Below are 12,244 nucleotides of genomic sequence, written 5' to 3' on the forward strand. Positions count from 1 at the left end.
ATATATATATATATATATATATAGATATATATATATAGATATATATATATAAATATATATCGTTTGCTATTATGATATAATTTTACAGTAATCTTCGATCATGCAAAAATAAATCAAGTTGACTAAATTTTGAGATGATTGAAGCCAAATAAACTTAGTTTTCGTGTTTTGATCAAAAATGAGAAAAATACTTAAGGAAGAAAAATTCTAAAATCAACTTCTCCATGTTACGTTATGAGTAATTACAATAAAAATGTCCCCCATTGCTTAGTTAATTTTTGTAGCTTCCTAAATTCTTTTATGATTCATTACTTGAAATCTAGCTTATCTCTACCGCAATAAGCTAAATTCAACTTCAGATGCCAGTGTTATTGCTTATATAATTACCAAAACTGAGAAATGGGGCTTACTAAAACACAAATAAGTATCGATAATAATATAATACTATCGATAACAATAAGCTGAAGCATAAATCATAATATATTGACAATACTATAAAGTATCGAGTAGTATCGATTCTTTTTTTTTCAATAATATCGGTGGGATCAAAATTTTTTTCCGATACTTTTTCAATTGAATTATCGATACTATGTCACTAGTTATGGGAATAGCCAAACCTAATAAAGATTATTCAAAATTATCAATCTAAAACGATTTACGACTGCTGCCCAACTTATACATTAAGACTATTATCCCGTTATGTTAAGATTTCTAATTCCTAGTGTTGATAGTGTTTCTAGAGTTAATGGGTGTTGTTTGGGGCGAAGGACGTAGGATATATGCAACCCTTAAAAATTAGAAACATGATAACATCCTCCTCAATATTTCTGACAAATAAAGAAAATTTTCGTGAATTATCATCGATTTAAATTCCTTTAAGTTAAAAACAAGAAAAGGATAAAAATAATCGGTTAAAAATGAGTATTTTTTTCAGGCATTTAGCACATGTAAGAATTTTTTCTTTTTCCGTGAAATTTAGAAAAGTATTGTGACTGCAACTTAATTTCATTCACTTCAAAAATTATGCCTTGCGACGCTTCTATTAGTGCCCATTTTTAGAGTTATTAATTCGTAATGTTCCCGAATGTTAAGACTAGACTGTTATTGATGACTGTCGTCTTCTTTTATTAAAGCCGTTATTACGTAATATTGAAACCATTTGAAATTGATATTTCCTATAGAAATTGATGTTAGGTATTTAAATTTTATGTGAAAATAATAAAATATTTTTATGCAAAATTTCAGTACCCGAACAGTTTCTTTGCGTATCCTATAAATTTAAATATTATAATTTAGAATTAGAAAAACATTTTAGAATATTATAGAATAATTACTTCAAATTTTTTTTCATGATTTGAAACATTATTTGGTTGTAGGTTGTAAAAATCTTACACTTAGAATTTTTTCAAATAATTTATAAAAAAAATATTCTATTTTTGAAATACTTTATTTAAAATTATTTTTATTTTTGATTCGTGACTTTTCAAAAGTAGAACTTTGTTCTTATGAAAATTCATTTTTCATAGTAAATATTTATAGTAAACGTAATTTTCTCCGGAAATGTTCTTTTTAAAGAAAAATTTGCTTTTAGTTTACTTTACTTTAAATTTAAAAGTTGCAAATGTTTTTAAGTTAGGAGACAATAGACTTCATTTTAAGAAATTGTAAATGACGAGACTCGATATTTCCGAATCCACATTTGTACTAAACACTATTGGTACTTGTATGCAAATATTGCATATAATTGTAAGCTTTAGCGTTTTTAAAACTTTTTAGATGAAAATTCAATCAAAATTTGTATTTAATTATTTTATTCCATGCAATTATTCGTATTGAAAATTTGTGCTGAAATATAAATATTTGCGTTTACAAATTTACATACTTGTATGCAAAATTCGTACTTATAAATTCCTTATGCTTAAATGTTTTTAACAATTTTTAGTTATAAATTCAAACAGAATTTATTTTTAAAAATTTCTATTCCATGTACATATTTGTATTACAAACTTGCATACTTGTATTTGTCTGAAAAATTTTAACTTTAAGAGACAACAGGATTATTATTATTATTTTTTTAAAAAAATTAAAAACGAGGATATTCGAAATTTCCAAATCAAGATTTGTAACTAAAAATTTGTTTTATTATTTAGCCTTTAAAGTTGCTCTACTCTCTTACTTGGAGAAAAAAAAAGGAGAATTGTTTTTTGCTCATAAATAGCTGTCTAACAGGTCTTCGGGAACATCTGCTACAACGTTTTTGAAATGATTCTTTGGATCTGTAATTAGAGTGTGCACCTGCTACTATTTCTTGCACTTTCAAGAATATCAGATTTTTCACAGTATGCTCTAATTCTAGTAGAAATCGGATTATACTTAAGAGAGAAAAAATTATACAAGCACTAAACATTGACTTTTTGTTTCTGAGATTGGGTAGTGTTACAATAGTTGTCTCACGATTTTTTTTAACTTCTTCAAATAGTTTTTAGAATTTCTATTTTAAGATCTGTTTTGGACATTAGTAAAACTCTTATTAAGGAGTCTGGTTTCAAATGATCTCTAATTAGAAATTTAAAATAAAAGCGTTGATATTATAGTATTTGAAATTGAACTTCAGTAGATGTTTTTGGATTTTGTAAAAAGATTTGTTTTGGATTGTTGTCCAAGATTATTTTAATTTTGTTTTTAAATAAAAACATTTTAAACTATTGTAAGTAAATAAAAAAACATTTAGGAATGAGCGATTGATCTTAATTTCTGTTTTATAATTATTTGTTTTTGGTAGAGAAAAAAACTGCTTTATTTTGAGAAGTTACATTTCTGTAAAAAATAATAGATATCTGAAAATAATTGTTTTTTTAGATATCTGTTATGTTTCGATTGTAAAGTTTGCACGTGAAATATTTTTAGTAAAATTGAAAGAAAATAACAATAGAAATTGTTTTTGATTGGTTGGAATATCGCTCAAAAAAGTTGAGCATGATAGGGCCTGAAAGAAACTAAAAATAATTTTTAACCCTTTACCGCAGAATTTTTATTTTCATATTTCTTTCATTATTTTGCATTAATTTAGGTCAAAATAAGGGAAACATATTATGTTTAGCATTTTATTAGTTCAAGGGTATGAAACTCCGGTGTCGTGTCATTTTTATCTGCGTTAAAGGTAAAATCTTCCAAAAACAGCTCACCTCCAAATAAAAATTTTCAAAATTGTACTTATTTGCAGTTTTTTAGATCTAAATCTAAAAGAAACCGATATTTATCTTTGAAATTTCCTAAATTTTCAAAATCGATTAGTGATAAATTTTTGAATATTGAACACGAAAGAAAAAAAAACTCTTTTTTCAAACTACTTTTTTGAATTTTATATTTTATACAAATATAATTTCGATGATCTAACACATTTTTTAAATAACTATTAGTCTTTTTTTATAATGGAAGAATATAAAATTCTATTTTTGCTTGTATTTAAAGTATGAGAAAAAAATATATGAAAGGGACACCGGTGTCCTATCTCCGTCAATGGGTTAATACAAGTCAATCGAGCATATTTTACAGTTCAATGTTTTTATTTTTTCTGTTAATTTAAATCGAATTAAAAGCATCATACCTATTTATTTAAATCACTGAAAATTTAAATGTTATGAATGTAATAAAGTTATTTTTAATCAATAAAGCATAATTACCTTATAATTAATACCACTAACAACGCAATAATTACTAGTTATTTTCTTTGAAAAATGTTATTAAGACTAAAACTTAGTTTCCTTAAATATCGATCGAACCTATTCGTTTAAACTTGTAAAATGATTAGTATTTTTGTACTAATTAAGACTCAATGAACCAAAATTTTCACGAATTACAATTTTACCGCAAAAGTTTTTTGAAAGTAAAATGTTTTTAGAAACGTGTCTAAATTGTCTGTTTGAAAACATATTAGATTTTAAAATGCATTCCAGGTAACGTTAAGGCGTTTTAATAATTTTAGAAATAAAGTATTATAATTAACAATAATATTAATATCGAAATTTATTAATTTACTATATTTAAATTGTTGTTTTTCACAAGCTACTAAATTTTGCTTTAGACTTGGTGTTTTAGCATGTAAAATTTCTAACTAAGTATTTTTTTACAAGATGAATGGCAGTTATTTATCTAAATATAGCATGCAATAATATTTAAATGAAATTACACAGTTTTGTTGATTTTAGAATGTAACACGTAAAATTTAATGGTTCTTTTTTATGAAGTTTCTTTGCGTGCAACGCGAATTTATTTCCACGCATTTCTTTGTTTGTTTTCATTCATTTGTTGTATGCGTAGCTTTATTTTCAACTAAAATTTTTTTTTACTGTGTTGTTTACTTTTTTTTTTTTGGAGAAATGTTGATTTGATAAGTAAACTGCAGAAAATAGAAAAATAAATAAACAAATGAACGCTTAAATATTTTTGAGCTATTGATCGGATTTTCCTGTACTAACGTGCAATCTCAAAAATTAAATATTGATGAATATGCTAATCAATTAGCTTAGACAATCAATAAAGTTATGAAATCAAATACAAGAAGCGTACTTCCTTGGAATAAACATGCCTTTTTATTTGACGGAATCGAATAATGATCTAATAATCGAATCTTCGCGTTCTAAGATTCAATCTTGAAGGATCAAGGGGGTGACGTAATTAAATAGTGCAGACTATATATTAAGTTACGAAATCAGACGCAAAAAACGTAATTTCTCTGAATAAACATAATTTTTTTTTTTTTTTTTTTTTTTTTTTTTTTTTTTTTTTTTTTTTTTTTTTNTTTTTTTTTTTTTTTTTTACTGTTTCGGATTTCTTACCTTCAAAATATAGGGTAGGTGCAATCTGAAAATATGGTTCCAATAATATAATCAGGAGAGAGGTCGAAAACAAAATTTAATCCTCTTATAATTACTTTTACTGTATTTCGCCATATTTCTGAAACTATTCAATGTTTGAAATGTATTTTTATACTATTAATAAACTCGTTTATCCAAAGATAATTCATTGTAAAAAAATATTTTTTTAAAATTATAGGGGAGAGTGGGGTCAATTGTAACATTTTTTACTTAACTATTTTTAACTAACAAAAAATCCAATATATTATTAGTATTAATTGACAGACGAGTAAAGTAGACTATCCTCTACTAGAAAAAAAAATAAATACCTTATTTTAAATGTTATTATATTAGTTATTAACAATTTTTGACAGTCGTGCACTTGTTACAATTGTCCCCACTTACGGGGTCAATTGTAACAGTTCATAAATTCAACTAAAACATAGTTAATTATACATATTATCATAGTTGTGATATATTTTTTTATTGATCAAAATAGTAGTGATATTTTAGGAGTAAAAATAATAATGAGCAGAGACCTAAAGGGTTAAACTTTTAACTTTAAGGGGTTAAAAATTTTAATTTATGCTGTGAAAGGTGACAAATAAAATAATGCACATGCAACATAATATAAATGATATAGGAAACTATTGGTGGTTCTTAAAGAGTTAAGTAATGGTTTGTAAACATAAGATTATTTATTTTCAGCTGTTACAATCGTCCCTTTACTTATTGTTACAATTGTCCCCAAGACGCCATTTCAGCTTCATTTGTTAAAAAAAATGCTAGTTAATTAACTAAACTAATTTTTTTTATTGAAATGTTAATTAAGGTGTCCACTTACATATTCGGTTAAAAACTTTTATTTTTTTAAACAAAATTACTTTGTTACAATATAATATTCTAATACCAAAAAAAGTACTTACGTAGCGTGAAAATATCTTTTGTGATGTAACTCTTTCAAAAGTACATAAAAATGGTTGCCAGCAGGGGTGTACATGTAGATTTATTAAATACACCTTGTACATCACCTAGAAACCAAATCTAGAAACCGACACTCGAAATTTTTGCTCTGTTACAATCGTAACCTGTTACAATTGACCCCACTCTCCCCTATATCATTATTATATTTAAATTTTATCTTGATCGAAAAATTTCGATTCATATGGTATACAAAGTTAAACTAAGTCTATTTAAATGACAAATCCCAAAATTTGAACTAGATCGATTGAAGAGATCTCGAGTAATAAAACTTTAAAAATCTGTTTTTTGAAGTACTATTCGACTTGTTTCGTTACAATGTTAGTTTTCGTTATTTAAGTATCCATAGTTGAAATGATGTAATAATATGTATACTATATTAATTAATTTCTTTTTCTGGCATTTTATATTAAATAATATTAAAAGAAGTTATAATTAAAAAATATTTTTTGCATGCAATTAACTTTGTGAACAAGTGGTTATTAATTGTGCGCAACTATTTTTTATGATTTGCTTAAACACTTCTGTAGAAAAGGCGAAATACGCGAAAAGTGAAATTTTAGCATTAAGACCATATTTTTCCTTATAGCAGCTTGCCGTTACCTCCCCCCGCCTCATGTTTTGATTGTCAAGAATCAGAATATGTAGAAGATAAAGTATGTTTTTTCAGAGACCTAATTTCGAAACTTAAACTATCGTCTGCATTACTCAGAATATTTAAGGTCAACCTTCGAATTGTCATAAAACTTCATGTTAGTATGTGAAAATTCGATCAATAGTTCACAAGTTATTCAGGTATATATTTTTTAAATTTTATTTTGCAAATGGTACATAACTTAACTACTTTAATTTTTTAGTATTTGTGTGTGTGTTAGGGGAAGTGAGATAATACTTTACTGGCCTTATTGTCGTATGGTTGACTAATCAAATAATTTAAGTTTTAAATATTGATTATGGTATTTTTTTTGAAAGAAAATTTCATGGTCACCTAGGAATAATGGTGATGGTATCTCATAAGTCATTGGTTTATTTGTTCATTCGCAGATGATTTTTTGTTTTTAAAACATATTTTTGTTTATTCAAAATAACTTATTTTTCTCCAAATTCACTAATATTCTAAGAGATATGTAGTTTAGTGATATGTTATGATTGTTAGATTCAGTTATAAGATACGCTACTGTTTTAAGGATAAGAACACTAGTTTTAAAATTTTCCTTCTATTGAAATGCCAAATATGTATACAACTTGTTCTTGAGTAAGGATTTTAGGGAAAAATATCATTCTGCAGGCCTTCATAACAGTAAAAATATTTATTTCATTTTGTTTCAACAAACGCCTGTATTTTATTTTACTGTAGAAGAGAAGAATCAAACTGCTGAAATTCTTTTGATAATGACAAAATAGAATTAATAAGCTTTGAATTTTGGCATTTTATTCGTAAAGAGAGTTATAAAACGAGGAAAGCTAATCTGACCTTTGTCTGAAAAAAAGCTACATAACTCGAAATTTATCTGTACTATATATCTTAACTATATATCTAACTAACTAAACTATATATCTAGAAATTTTCCAAAACTATATATCTTCAAATTTTCCTAAACTATATATCTTAAAATTTTCCTTCTACTGAATTAACAAATATTTAAATATGTACATAACTTGTGACAGTATCTTGAGTAAGGATTTTAGGGAAAAATATCATTCTGCAGGTCTTCATAACAGTAAAAATCTATATTTCATTTTGTTTCAGTGAACGCCTCCATTTCATTTTACTGTTGAAGAGAAGAATCAAACTGCTAAGATTCTTTGGAGAATGACAAAATAGGATTTTAGCCCTAGAATTTTGGCGTTCTATTAGTAAAGAAAGTGTTAGAAATGAAAAGGAAAAATCTAATATGACCTTCGTCTGAAAAAGCTGTATATCTCGAATTAGCAATGATAAAAAGTATTTTGACATTTTGCTAAGAGATTTTTGCTTAAGTGGTGCGTTAAAAATTTGAGGCACGTATTTGAGGTATTACGCCCAGAGAGTATTAAGTTCGAATTTTCCGTTGTAGCGCCATATGTAAATTGAACGAAAATTTATCGGAAAATGGTATTTATACATTACATAAGTTTGATGAAGCAAACTTACCATTTAAGTAATTCGTAAGGAAGCTATTATATGCATATTTACTTATTATTGAGAAAATGGATTTTACCAATAATGCTTGGTAATAATAAGAATGCTTTCGTATATAATGCGTAGTATTGACAATACTGTAAGTAAATTTACTATTTAGATTTTGGCAAAAAAATCTTCTTTATTATGTAATTCTGACCAAGTAATTTTATCATTTGAATTTCAGAAAGAAATCTTTCCCTTAATTTACGTAGATTTAACGAATAATCTTTTTGAGGAGTTACACCTCTGAGTCATATTCAACCTGAGACAATAACTAATTTCATAAAATTAAGTTTGTTTATGCTCGTCCATGTATTTTACGTTAACTTAAACACTAAAATGTCCCATGTACGGTGAGGTCTAGGGATTAAACAAGCAAAGTAAATAAATGAAAAATAAATAATTAAAAAATAAATAAATAAAAAATAAATAAATAAATAATAAAAATGAATAATTAAAACATAAAATAAATAAATAAAAATAATAATAAATAAAATTTACAAGGAAATTTATACTGGGTAAAAGCAGCATTTCTGTTTAGCTTTTTTTCGCCATTTTCTATACGGACGAAAAAATTTTTGGAAAAGAAGAACAACATAATTCTAGTAATAAAACCAAAATAAAACGTTATTTAAACCATTCACTTGATAATTTAACCGTTCATATGGTAACGATTTACCGGAAACTCTGGTTTTCAAAATTAAAGTTCCTATTAGTAGTAAAAAAATATGAAACTGAAAGGTAAATTTAAACAGCATCAAAGTTTTTTATTCCATGCACTAAGGTATCTCCATAAAATTATCAAACTTTATCACATATATTATAAAACTATATTTTATTGTTAATTTTACCAAAATATTACCAAAGCGTTTCGGTAAAAATTACGGTTAAAAATTCGGTTTTTTGATGTTTCCATACAGCGAGAAACACGGTTAATTTTACCATTTTGGTAGTTTTGACCATATTTTTTTCTCAGTGTGGTTGAAATTTTTACTATTTAGTTCACAAAGATATATCTTTCAAAAATGTAAATTCACAAAAATATATCTTTATTATCTTTAACAAACCTCAACGATTGAAATGAAATAGGACGTTAAAAAGCTTGCTTCCAGGGTCCAACAACAGACATCACAATCTTGTAGCATTGTCGTACACCTACAAAATAAATACAAATAATTCCACAATAATATACCAAAATCAATATAGATAATTTCACAATAATATACCAAAATAAATATAAATAATTCCACAATAATGTACCAAAATAAATACAAATAATTCCAAAATAAATACAAATAATTCCACAATAATATACCAAAATAAATATAAATAATTCCACAATAATATACCAAAATAAATACAAATAATACAAACAATACAAATACAAATACCACAAAAAATTTTAATCCTCTCTTCAATCAAACCGTTTAAGAAATTGGATTTTGCTTTTAAAAATATCTCACGTATTTTATCAAAACTAGTCAGTAATGAGGCGAATGAAGCCCACAGCCTATGTTCTGACAAACGAAAAGCCCCCCCCCCCCATCAATGGTGTAAATCATTATAAGAAGAATTTAAATAATAAATTTGTGCTAAAAATTATTATTATTATTTTATTTTCGCAAATGAACTTTATATATTTAGCCAAAAACTTCACGAGTGTAGTTATGAATCGTTAAAATGGAGCCAAAATAACAAAATAAAATAATGCAGATTAAAAGATCTAAAATAAGAATGTTTTTGTATAAGAATCCTGTATAATAAATTGATCGAATAAAACTATTTAAAATGTGTGCAGTTTATTTTGAGCACTGTTTATAAAAAGCTTAATTTGCTTTAAATGCAAAAATAAGTCTAAAAAAATAATTAATTGAAGAAGCGAGTATAATTTTTATAAAAGTTGTTTACATTTCTTTTTGCCGTCACGAGTTCTGAGACTAATTTATATTAAATTAAATACTAATCACTTTTTTTTTTGGTTACAAAATTACTGGTAATTGAACTTTTACTTATCAGCAGGAAATAATGAAAAAGATTTTTATGAGAAAATATTTTAAGAGTGATTTAGGAGCAATTGATAATTTTTTCAAACCGAATCATTTTAACTTCCGAGTCGAATTTCCGCTAAATGTGTAATTGCATTTTCCCAGTAAAAACCAATAAATCAAGTCATCATCAGTATTTCTGTATCTTATTCAGATATCCTAAAATCATTTTGGATCATTTACTATGTATAAATCTTTAATAAATCTCTGTTTAGATGTGTTTTTGACTACTTGAATAATTTTAAAGTAGGGTTATGCTAAAAACATAAATACTAGAATATAAATCTTGAGAAAGATTTTATTTATGAAATAACTAATTCCACAAATACGATATCTAGGTTGTTACAAAAATATTTCTCTTACTAAGTTGTAATATTTATGATTTCAGTCATAAAACTATTCTTGAATATGCGTAATATATTAGAATCATAAGATAATATTTGAGTTATAAATCTGACATAGAAACAGTTCTTTAAATAGATACACATCAACATCACGTGCCTTATTTTTCAATCTCTTTGATTCCGAGGGATTAAGAGGGAAAATAAGAGTAAGATGAATTTTTTATTTTTATTTTAATTTTATTATTTTTGGTGAATCAATAGTTTAATTATTCTAGAACTGAAGAATCCTAAACACTACATTAATATTCCAAGATTTAACACGGATCCTTGCTCAATAAAAATCGTTGCTCTATAATACCTTTCCCCTTAAGTTATGCGATTTTTTCCATACCATTTTCTACAAAAATATTAAAATGTAATATTTTGTCAAATTCTTTTAATCTGAAAATAGCAATTAAAATCTAATTAAATTTTTCATATACTTTACTAAATAAACTAATACTAAACCAAGTAACTAATAAATTAAACCAAGAATAGTTTAATTAATAAACTAAACTACAAATTTTTAATAAACTTATTTTTTTTTTTATACTTTGAATTGATTTGTTTCAATTTATTAATTTTTAACGAGTAAATGCTTTTCTAAAATCTGAAACATAAGAGGGGATGGTCTTGTAGAAAAATGTGAAAAAATTTGAAAAAGTAATGATAATAATAAAAATGGAAAAAACGAATTACAATTACTATCATGATTATTAATTCAGCGCCATAAATGAAAGTTTTTTAACCCCTTTTCCCTTCAACCCAAAGTTATGAAATTTTTTCCTCATTGTTAATCTACAAAAATATTAAAATGTAATTAATGTTTTAACAAATTTTATTCTGTTTGAAAGTGTCTCTGAAAATCAGACATTCAGGAAATTTTAATTAATTTCGCCATTTATATTATAATTTATTTCTTGAAATTAATTAATTTTTAAAGAATAGGGGACTTATCAAAAATTGAAAGGAGTTAGGGGCGTGTAGTGAAATGTGAACTATTGAAGAATACGGAAGGCACGTTAGGGAGCAGATGTTCTGGAGACCTTGACAAGCCAGGTGTTGCCTCCCTTTTAATACGGCAGCTGCTGTTGTTGAACTCATTTGGCATTCGAACCTTCCTTATGGGCCCTCACCTGTAAGAAAAAAAAAGTTGTGAGTCAATTTAATATTTATAAGAAATGGAACGTAGTATCAATTTCTGCCCTGTTAACGGGTCTGTTTTATCGAAATTGATGAAAATGGCCTATAGGCTCTTATTATTATTATTTTTTTGAACAGGTAGCTACTGTGGATATATAGTTTATTTTAAGAACTGAAGGTCTGTTTGATCTGCATATAAAAAAAAATAAGTTAACTATTTAAAATTAATTTTTGTACCTTTGATAGATTTTTCAATCTGAAATTAGCTATAAGAAGAGCAACAAATCACTTAAGTTTTAATTTCTACCAGTTAATAGATCAACTGCATCGAAACTGATGAAAATGTTCATATGTTACTTATTAATTTCTGCCACTTAATATTACAAATTAATTTCTGATAGATTATGGGCCTGTATTAACGAAACTGACGGAAAATACCAAAAGGCTCTTATTGTTATTAGTATTTGATACTTTTTACTCAATAGCAAATAAAAAATTTGAATTTTTTAATTAAGTTTCTAAATTTTGTCCTAAAACCCTTAATTTGTTTTTTCTTTAGAGTGAAAGATTTGAGCTTTTTATCTTAAGAAATTTAGGGTCGCAAGAGTGATTGAAATTCAAGGTCATGCCACTCATTTTATGTTATTGAAGCACTTTTCTGCAGTACAAAGA

The sequence above is a fragment of the Parasteatoda tepidariorum genome, chromosome X1, assembly GCF_043381705.1.
Source record: "Parasteatoda tepidariorum isolate YZ-2023 chromosome X1, CAS_Ptep_4.0, whole genome shotgun sequence".
NCBI lineage: Eukaryota > Metazoa > Arthropoda > Arachnida > Araneae > Theridiidae > Parasteatoda > Parasteatoda tepidariorum.